This window comes from Echinops telfairi, unplaced genomic scaffold (assembly GCF_000313985.2).
Source record: "Echinops telfairi isolate 266 unplaced genomic scaffold, ASM31398v2 ScPeMD7_7457;HRSCAF=8495, whole genome shotgun sequence".
NCBI classification, from domain to species: Eukaryota; Metazoa; Chordata; class Mammalia; order Afrosoricida; family Tenrecidae; genus Echinops; species Echinops telfairi.
This window is the reverse complement of record NW_022111357.1, coordinates 3,733,137-3,744,349: the sequence shown is the minus strand read 5'-3', so window position 1 is coordinate 3,744,349 and position 11,213 is coordinate 3,733,137.

Below are 11,213 nucleotides of genomic sequence, written 5' to 3'. Positions count from 1 at the left end.
CCTAAAGTGATATAATGCTGGGAGGCGCTCCCTGGCTCTTGGGCACTGGAGGCTCTCTCCTGCTCTCATGGCTGAGCACCCCCCCACGAGGACCACCAAGCGGGGCTGAGGTGAGCATGCTACCATGAATTGTGTCTGACTCCATTTATTCCAATCTCTTCTCTACCTTTCATGCTTTCTATGACTTTACTATAATCTTTACTTATTATTGCTGTACAATTGCGCATACCGGACCTGTGATGATTTGTGGGGACCTCCCTTTCCCACCACAGATACTCAAAGCCCATCTGTAGGCAACTGGACGCCCCCTTACTAAATGGTTGCAGGGAGGAGACGCGGCAGTCAGGGTGCAGGTAGCAATGATGAAACATACAACTTTCCTCTACTTCTTAAATGCTTCCTAATCCCAATTCCACCTTACAAATATGACTAGACCAGAGGATGTACACTGGTACAGATAGGAACTAGAAACACAGGGAATCCAGGACAGATGACCCCTTCAGGACCAGTGGTGAGAGTGGTGATACCTGGAGGGTGGAGGGAAGGTAGGGTAGAAAGGTGGAACCAATTACAAGGATCTACATATAATCTCCTCCCTGGGGGATGGACAACAGAAAAGTGGGTGAAGGGAGACGTCAGACAGTGGAAGATATGACAAAATAATAGTAATTTATAAATTATCATGGGTCCATGAGGGAGGGGGAAATGGGGAGGGAGGGAGAAAAATGAGCTGATATTAAGGGCTCAAGTAGAAAGCAAATGTTTTGAGAATGATGATAGCAACAAATGTACACATGTGTTTGATACAATGGATGTATGTGTATGTATGGATTGTGATACGAATTGTACAAGCCCCCAATAAAATGATTTAAAAACAAACAAAACAAAAATCATAAAAGGTGTGCATCAGGGTGGTGTTTTCTCACCAAATTGATTCAATCCGTATGCTTAGCAAATCACTGGAGAAACTGGATGATTGAGGAAGAATGTGGCACCAGGATTGGAGGGAGATCTAGAAACAGCCGGCCATTTGCAGTTGGCACAACCTTACTTGCTGAAACTGAGTCGTACGTGAAGCACTTGCTAATAAAGATCAAGGATTGCAACCTTCAGTACGGATTACAACTCAATGTAAAGTAAACCAACAGCCTCACAACTGGACCAATAGGTAGCATCATGATAAACAGAAAAGATGGACGCTGTCAAGGGTTTCATCTTGCCTGGGTCCACAATCAATGCTCATGGGAACAGCAGTCAAAGATCAAAGGACACATTGCATCGGGCAAATCTGCTGCCCAAGACCTCTTTCCAGTGTTGACAAGCCAGGGTGTTACTTTGAGGACTAAGGTGTGGCTGACCCAACCCATGGTATTTTCAATGGCCTCATGTGCATGTGACAACTGGACACTGGATAAAGAAGACTGGAGAAGAATCGATGTATTTGGAAACACGGAATAGGGTGCTGGCAAAGAGTGTTGAAAATACCGTGGACTGTCAAAAGAACAAACAAATCCATCCTGGAAGGAGTACAATAGTATTTTCCTGGGACTGTTATCAGGAGAGATCAGTCTCTGGAGAAGAACATCATGCTCGGCCAAGTACAAGGGCAGCACAAAAGAGGAAGACCTTCAAGGAGAAGGTGCAGGACCAGGCGGGGCTTCCTTCTGCTGGCCACGGGGTGGCTAGACGTGGAAACTGACTGGACAGCCCCTAACAACACCAGCAATGAAGCTGATGCTGCCACACTTGTATTTCTAATGCAGACATGTTTGCCCTCTGAATATTCATCTGATGAGAGGCCATAACGAGGTTGCTCCACCGCCCTGCTAAGTCCTGGCCGGGGTGTTCTGGAACTGCTCCAGGCCCCCTCCCATCCCCCCACAGGCCATTTCTGCCAAACCATTTCACTCTCCCACTGATGTTCCACCCTGAGAACAGGCTGAGCCTCCTAGCCTCGCCCCCTCCCTGACCCCTGTGCATCCCAGGCTCTTCCTGCCTTCTCCTGCCCTCCACTCCCCCAGCTCCTGCTCCCCTGGGGCCCATCATCCCTCACTCTCTACCTCCACAGCTGCTGCCACAGCTGGTCCCTGATGGAATGTGCAGCTGCTGGGAGCCACATGTGTGGGACAGGCGGTGTGCAGTGACCCCTTGGGGGTGGGGTGGGCAGGCATGTGTCTGCTGCTGTTTGCCCATCTACTAACTGCACACACACACACACACACACACACACACTCTCCCAAGCTCCTTCTCCTAGGAAAGTGGTGCACCTGATGGATGGGGTTGGCTGCTCTCCTCCACCGTGAGTGGCAGTGTTCAGAGAGGGTCACGGCCCGGCCCGCAGGCTGGCGTAGGACCGCACGAGCACACAGGCAGCGCTGGCCCAGCTGCTCCTGACAGCGCGATGCCCCACAGAGTCTACCATGGTCAGGAGGGTGGGCCAGGTGCTCAGCGCCTGCCTCCCAGCTTTCCCAGGCCCTGGGGTGGGCCTGCGGAGGCACCCAGAGCTTTGGCTGTGTTCCAGAGAGCCCTTGGCAGCACCCAGAGGCTGCAGAGGAGGCTCGGCCCCCAGGCAGCGCCAGCAGCATCTGCCCTGGTTCCCACACTCTGGCCTCTCTGGAATCTCCACAGATTTCTCTTCCATGTGTGCGTGTCAGCCGGACAAGGACCCCGGGGTGGGAGGAGGGGAGGACTGAGGTCAGATGGGCATTGGGGGGGTGGAGGGGGCCGAGCTTGAGCTTTGGCATTGCTCATCCAGCAGGGGAGGATGGCATGGCCTCTGGCTCCCAGGCCTGTGCCCCAGGGCACTCAGACCAGAGTCCCTCCCAAGCTTGGCGGGAGCCCCGATTCCTCTTCCTCTCACTTTGCCTCCTCTCTGGCTGAGGGCACGCAGGTGGTGTCATGGGTTATGCATCGAGCTGCTGACCATCAGCTGGGGGTTCAAGCCTACCGGTGACTTTCTGTGCCCATAGAGAGTTACAGTTTTGGAAACCCGCTGGGGCACTTTGATGCTGCCCTACAGGACTGCCACGAGTCAGAATCGACTCCGTAGTGTTGCATCTGAATTTTTCTCTATCTGGAAAACTCTTACTGGCCCTTCAAACCCCAGCATAAAAGTTCCTCTGCAGGGCGCCTTCCCGGCTCCCCAGGGCAGCTGGTCCCCACCCCTTTGTGCTCCGCGGTTTTCAGGGCGCATCTGCACAGCAGCCTGGCCTCTCTGCCTGGAGCCCTTCAGGGAGCTGTGCTGGATGGGAACTATCCTTTGGGGCAGTACTCTCAGGAGCTCAGGTACAGCACCCCACAACCTGTGGGTGTCAGAGCAGAAGCAGGATGCAGGCCTCGGCTTGACCCTGCCCTGATGCTTCTAGGTTTGGTCACCTGTCCTACCTGCTCTGCTCTTAACAGGAGAAGGAAGCAGTTGCCAAGGCATTTCGTGAACCCAGAAAACAGCCAGAGTCCCCCTTCCCCTCCTAGGCCCACCAAGCCAAGGCCCCATTGCCTGTTCTATCCACCCTTGTGATGTGAATTTCGCGTTTTATTCCTTGAACTGTTTAGACAGAAGAATTGCTTTAAAAATAACACTGACCACCAACAAACAAGACGGAGCACACCCAGCTCTCAGGAAAGGAAAAGGTGAGGCCAGGAGGCGGGGCAAGAACTGGAGCCATGATTTTGCCTTTTGTGTCATTTTCCAACACACAGCCACATCCTCATCGTGCTGTATGTACCAAGTCCAGTCCCAGATCGAGAGGAAAGTATTCCGTTATGGCACCAGAGGGCAGGATGTGTTACATGGGAACTGAGAAGGAGAGGCTGCTGGGCCCCTTACCTCCCCCATACCTGCCCTTCCCTCACCTTAGACACGGTCCATCAGCTTCAAACCGGTGTAAGCTGCTCTGGCACTGCCGGCCTTAGGCCTCCATAATGAGGCCAAGCCATCTCAGAACACAGTTTCCATGACGTCTCCACGTGGGCACACATCTCCCACCACCCCACCACCCTCCAACCGGGTCCCTGAATGAATCTGCTGGGAAGTATGGGTGGGGGTGGAGGGGGAAGGGAGTGGATGAGGTCACATTTTCCCTCATCCCTAGTGACTGGGTGGGAATAGGTGGGACGGTAGGATGGCTTCAGGTCAGAGAATTCAGGAGGTGCATTTGGGTTGAGGCTTACCCAGAGGCAGGGGGACTGGTTAAGAACACCCTGCTTCAAACAGACTGATGGGGATGGTGGTAGTTAGGTTTTGCGTCAACTTGACTGGGCCCAGAGCAGTTGGAGCATCCCCGTGGTGTGATCAAGCCTAATGTAATCAACTTCACGATGGGTTCTGCCATGAGAGGTTGTGGGAACATTGCAGTGAGCGCTACCGTAGTCAGGTGACAACCCTGATACAATGGGAAGCAAGTTTTCTCAGGGGCGGGGCCTACTCCTATATAAGTTGACACTGTGTGGAAGCTAGCTCCCCTCTTGCTGGTCCCAGCCCTTCCTCTGGCTCTGCTTCTGCATCTGCTTCTGCAGCCCGGAGCCTCACCTGCTGGCCTTGGCTTTAGCCTCCTCTGCCCCCTGTGGTCTCCCTGCTTCCTCAGTCTGGGCCACAATGCAAATCAGAGAATGCCTCCAGCTGACAAGAACCAGACTGGACTTAACGGCTTCTACAATTATGATTTTCTTGATAGAAAATTGTGTACATTTATAAAATCATCACCGGTATCGCTTCTGTAGCGAACCCAGCCTAACACAGGGATACACAGGCACACCTCATTTTACCGTGCTTTGCTCTAACGCGCTTCCCAGACAGTGCTATTTTTCTGGGTTGATCTGCCTGGAGCAGGGCAATCGGCGCAATTTTCCAAACAGCTCATTCAGGACTCTGTGCCACGTTTGGGTAATTCTCACCATAGGTCCAGGCTTTCTCAGAACGGCACACAACACTTCGCAGCACGCCCGCCGGGAAGAACTCATGCGACTCATTTTGTGGCGACACTTGCTCTACTGGGGTGGTTTGGGAGCAAACCCGCAACACGAGTATCTTCAAGGTATGTCTATAACGATATGTGGTGGCCAGTCTCCAAGACAGCCCCGCTGACACCCACTTCCTGGTATCCATGCCCTGCTGCAGCTCCCTCTGGCGGTGGTGAGAGTTTATGTGGGAAAGTGTCGGGGTGGAATCCAAACTGCCAGTCAGGTCACAACCTGATGATGCCTCCTTGGGGGCGTGGCCTTCCTCTAAGCAGGGAAACCGGAACGTTCCTGTCTCTGTGCTTCACCTTCCTGCTTGCTAGGCTCTGCTACCAACCCTGAGAGCTGCTGGCGCCCTGCCACGTTTCCACCAGCTTTGGATCTATGCAAGTCAGCACCCACTGGCCTGGGACGTCCCTGCTTTCCGGTTCACCATTCACCGGCACGCAGCGACGTGCATCTGCAGCGGGACCTAGGGACTAGCATCAGACGTTGGGACTGGAGTCGGGAGAGGCTGGGCTGCCTTCATGATTTAGGATGACTTCTTAATATAAAGCTCTGTGTTATACAGAGATGAGTGCCACTGGATTTGTTTCTCCAGACAACCCGGCCTCACATACTTCCATTGTACCAAGGGAGGATAGGGCACTACTGAGGCTAAGCCATCAGAATAGTCGTGTGGCTTCTGCTTTTTCTTAGATAGCTCACTCCGGAGCAAACCAGCAGTCTCACTGTAAAAACATTTAGGCACCCCAATGGCACAGGTCGGAGCCCTTTTGTTAGAGCCAGTAAGGAACCGGGGCCATCCATTGGTCACCAGTAAACGCTCCATCTCAGGGTGGGTCTTCCAGCCCCAGTCAAGCCTTCAGATGACTGCGGCCTGAGCTGATCGCTTGACCACAACCTGCTGAGACTCTCCGAACAAGACCTGCCCCGCTGAGCTTATCTTGGATTTCTGCTCCACATAGACTGTGAAATAATGTTATCCGAAGCTGCTAAACTGGGGGGGAGGGGGGAGGGAATTTGTTATGCAACAATAGAAAATCAAGGCCCTAAGAGCCCCATGCCTTTGGTTTCTACCCAAACAGGCCCTGGGTGACACTTTGGTAAATTTTCAAGAGGGATATTTAAAATATTTTATAGCCTGTTCAGATCCAACACTGACCACAAACAACTGGCCCAGTTCTATCAACTTGGTCATTCCATTGGGCACATTTATTGGCATCAACTGAGGATTGGGGATGCCAAATGGAAGTTGGAGATCCTTCTGGGGCCGATGGGAGAAAGAGCTGTGGACCCAAGCCTTATTCAAGAGACAAAGTGACCTACCCTCAAAACAGGCCCATTGAGGGAGCATCTTTGAGGAAGTTCAGATGAACCTTCCAGGACCTCAGCAGACAGAGAATGGGCAGGAGAAGTGAAGGTAGTGGATGGAAAGATCGAGAAGGCTTGGCCTATAGGGTCTTGGCCCTGGGTTGAGAGGGCTGAGGCTGTGAGGGCTGAGACAGGTGTCTGAGTTACTCTCTTCCTCCTCATTGTGGAGCGAGAGGATCTATGGAGAGAGAGCCTGTCACTAATGGATAGATCTGATCCCGGGCCTCCTCTTTACATACATTCCCATTAGCAACTCTTGAGGGCGTCATAGGCCAGCTGGTAAATACAATGGTGGGGTGATAGACAACACAATATATTGATGAAAATCAACGTCTCTTTATTTGAATGGCTTTTAAGCAGCAGAAACCCACGTTGTCAAATGAAGGTAAAGGACAAGCATGAGGGATGAAAGGCAGCCACGCTGACAAACACAGCACTCTTTATCCTGTGACCTGGGCCAATGCTGCCCCAAGGCGGACAGAGCTGGAGCAAGGAGAGTGCTAACCACACCAGGGGCAGTCACGCCTGGGAAAACATGAGCAGTCTTTTCCCCAGGCAAAGGAAGTCACACGCATGAAGAAGCTCAAGCTCCAGCCTCAGAAGGAGGCACTTAAGAAGTTTACCATAAAAAGCAACCCGGGAGGTCAGGCCATGAGGGAGACTGGAAAGCTCATGTTAGAAGGTGGAAGTCGAGCAACAACAAAGCAAAAGTTATACACCAGGGCGCTGCCAGGTCAAGATCCAAGCACAGGATTGACACAGCAAGGTTTCACTTGAGAGCCTTGTTCTAGACGGGTGTGCCGATGCATTTTTGTAGGAACCAGCAGTTCTGGGTCGGGACACTGAGCTCATAGAGAAGTTTGCACACAGAGTTGAAAACGCTTAGGGCTGGAGTCGATTATCTCTAAGGTCTCCAAAGTAGCCCAACTGTTTTGAATCTCAATGTGATAGCTTGCTCCCTCGCTCAGTTTCTAGAAGAAACAAACAAACAAAAACCCAATTCCCTGGGCCTGGGCCAGAGGTTGCAAACTAGAGACCCGAAGGCCGGACTTAAGCTACAGATGTGTTTTATTTGGCCAGCGCAGTGTTCTCAAAATTCCAAAGAGCTGTCAGTATTTAGAAATCCAGGCCTCTAGCTTCCCTTGAAAGATGGAGCGGGCTCTCTGGCAGCCCCCGCCCACAAGTGGCAGTGACTGTATCAAAGGGCAGAGTAGGTCCAGTTGGTTTCCTGCCTGGCCCTCTTTGCTCATTTATATTTCCTGTCTGGTCCTTGTAGGCACCAGGGTTGGTGACCCCTGGCCCAGGCACCCGGTCTGTGGTGACCTCAGCAATTCTCTACTTGGTGGCAGCTATGACTTGAGAGTGGAAGGCTTGACCCCAGTTCTGTGGCAGTCAGCCCCTGAAGACGTATCCTCCCATAGGCCAGGGGTGTGGGGGCTAGGGACCCCCATCTGCAGAGCTTTGGTTTGTCTTCCAGGGCCTCTCATTTGGCAATGAGCAGCATCTGAAACTTTCATTGCCAGCCATATTTCACATTCACAGACAGATTCTCAGAGACCTCTGGAGGCTGGCCCAGTAGGGAAATACTGCCTGATCAAGGCCAAGGGTAAGTCACTGTAGGCCAGACTAGAACACCCAAGCAGAGGAAGGGTGGGCTAGGCCAGAGGCCAGGGAGGAAGGCAGCTTTCCCAGGCTTGGCCATGAGATGACCACGGCAGCCATGTCCATAGTCGGCAGGTTATACAGGTGCCTAGGAGCTTCTACGTGTGTCACAGTGTCCATGGCTCCCTCCCACTCTTAGTGAACAGTGTGCGTGCTGGCCCTGCAGCTCTCCAGGGGAGAGAAGAAACTGGGTGAAGCCGGCATAGCCAAGGAGGGTTCCTGATAGTGACTATCCCACTCTCTTCCCAGGCTCAGGGGAGTGCTGGGTAAGGCAGAGGGTTAGTAGCCATGCCCTGGATGCCCATGAGATGGCAAAAGAGCCAGAACTAGCCCTAGAAAGCAGGACAGTAGGTGGAGCCCAGGTCCCTCAGCTAACAAAGACAACCATCCCTTACACATCCCATGCATACTCAGGTGTATGAGCACGCTTGCACACACATACCTATATCTACACACACACACACACACAGACACACACACAGACACGAGGGAAGCCTGGTGACGTGATGCTAGCTGCTCATTGAAAGGCCAGCGACTGGAGCCCAGATCTGGGCGAGATGACCAGGGTAGGTGTGACCATACAACAGACAGGTTATGCAGGTTATAAAGATGAAGACCTAGAAAACCCAATGGGGGCAGTGCTACTCTGTCCTTCAGGGTTGCAATGAATTGGAACTGACTGGACATCACAGAAACACACGCACACAGTCATCAGCAGAGTCACCTAACCCCTTCCACACATGCACACGAACATCCACACAAGGACAATTATTATCTGGGTGCACACACACACAGTAGTTATCGGCAAGACGAGTCTGTTTGTCACACAGGTTTGTTTAACAAGCCTCTTCAGAGCACCGTTCAGGTCCTTTCCGACTGGCTGGAGCTAAGCACAGGGCCGCCGTGAGTTAGAGTCACCTCGACAGCAGCAGGTGTGTTGGCGGGGAGAGAGGCAGAAGGGTGGGGAAGGAGAGTCCCACACAGCTCTACCAAGCCCCTAGGAAGGACGGGGGTGGGGGTGGGGCTCCAGTAAGAGCTGAATGCGGGCTTGTGGCGCCACCTACTGGTGAGAGGATGTTTTGTATTTTGCTTCCAAATGGAAAAATCTGGGCACTGCTTGTCAGGGAAGCCGCCAATCCACACACACTATGCCATTCTCCCGTATCTTCGATTTACGTCCATGGGGGGCGAGACCCTCACATCCTTAAAACTGCACTGTGGCATCATAGAACGAACACCCAGGACCCCGAATCCCTGCTGGAAATCGACAGGGGAGAGCAGTAGGGATAGTAATTTACAAACAAGTTTCATCTTTTGTGCCAACTCCAACTGGCTAGTAGTAGCTGCCTGGAGGGCTGTGTTGAGAAGTATTCTGAAGCCAGGCCCTGGCTTCTTGGAGAGGTGACTCATGATGGACCAACCACAGTTTCTGCGGCTGTAAGCGACGTGGCTTCCACACTTGCCAGTCCTGCGGTGGATACTGGACCCACGTTTCCAGGATTCTAGATTTCTGCGCCTCAGCCAAAGAGGAAGACTCTTGAAGAGATGGACTGGCATCATCGCTGCAACAACAGGCTCACACATACCAAGAACCATGAGGCTGGCCCAGGATGAGCTACTGATTCCTTGTGTCCCACACAAGGTCGCTAGGAGCAGAAGAGGCTCGATGGCGGTTAACCAGGTTTCCTGGGCGCCACGATTCCATTACGAGGGCATGCCCGTTTGATGTCCACACCCTACATTATGTGCCAATGCTTATTGGAGCGATCCCTCTCATTGGACCAGTCACTTGTCAACTGCCCGAGACTGCGCCCGGGCACTTTTCGTGAAGAGCTTGCGCTGACCTTCACAGCGACCATTGGTTGACTTGTCCGCCAATCCTGGCCACGTCACTTGATCCCAAACTTATATTTAGCTAAGGTCCATGCCGCACTCATCACTTTCCAAAAGGCACCACGTGGGCAGCAACAAGTAGAGCACAGCAAAGCCTCACCAAGCAGCAGCTGGGCGCCGCCCCACTGCCGTCTTGAGTCCTGCTCCCGCCCCTCCCCCTTCAGCTTGGGAAGGCAGGCTCTGGTCCTATGCAAGCACCAACAAGGTTCCAAATGACAGCAAGCCATGGGTCATTTGAAAAGAATCCCACACTTGAAATTGAATCCTAGTTGTCACGGCTCTGTCCAGCATCGAGGAACTTGGCGAGTGCCTGGGAGGCTCTGCAGCTCTGATGACGTTGCCCCCACCCCACCCCCATCCCCTGCCTCTGATGATGAAGCTGGTCTCAGCCCGTGAGTACTTAGCTGAATGGAACCTGGTTTATTGCAGATGGGGTGGACGGTGGGGTTTTGCTGTAGCCTAAGGTGGAGCCTGGTGGTGGAGTGGTTGTGCATAGGGCTGCTAACGGCAAGGTCAGCAGTTCCAAACCACTAGCCATTCTTCGGGAGAAAGAGGAGGCTTTCTATTCCCATAAAGAGTTAGTGACATTTTGGAAACTCAGAGGGACAGTTCCACCCTGTCCTATATGGTCACTATGAGTCGGAAATGACAGAGAGGTGATTTGTTTTTTGATAGGGACTGGCAAACATGTTCCACGAATGGCCAGATAACAAATATTTTGGGGTTTGAAGTCTCCGTTACAACAGCTCAACCCTGCAACGAGTGGGTGACAGCAGCCGTCAACAGCATGCATGATCATGTGCCAGCAAAACAGTTTACCAAACCAGGCAGCCAAGCCCTGCCCCAGAACTCCGGCTACCTGGAAGTGCTGTAGGGGATCTGCAAATGTTTGGCTTAACTTCGTTTTAGGCAATTAGGTAACTGTATGAAAAATATGCCCGCTTAATGCATCATCATTTTTAACCTGACGTTAACCGATGCCGCCAGGTTAGCATCTTGGGGGGAGCCTCTCTCGCCACCTCTACGCATATCCCCGAGGAGACTGGTTTAATGCATAAGAGCCTGGCCCCAGGCATCAGACAGATGTGAGTCTCAGTACCACCACTTACTAGCTGTGTGACTTTGGGCAAGTTACTTTATATCTCTCAACCAGCATGGCCAGGGCACCTTCAAATAGAGTGGACACGGGCCAAAGGAATGGGGCAGGGTTTGGGAGGCCCCTTTTGCAGGTTCATGGGAAGACAGAGGGCCAGTGCAGCTGGGGCGATGGGGGAGACCCCTAGGGGCTCCATTGATGTGCAGTATTTCCCAAGTGCCCCAGATATTCC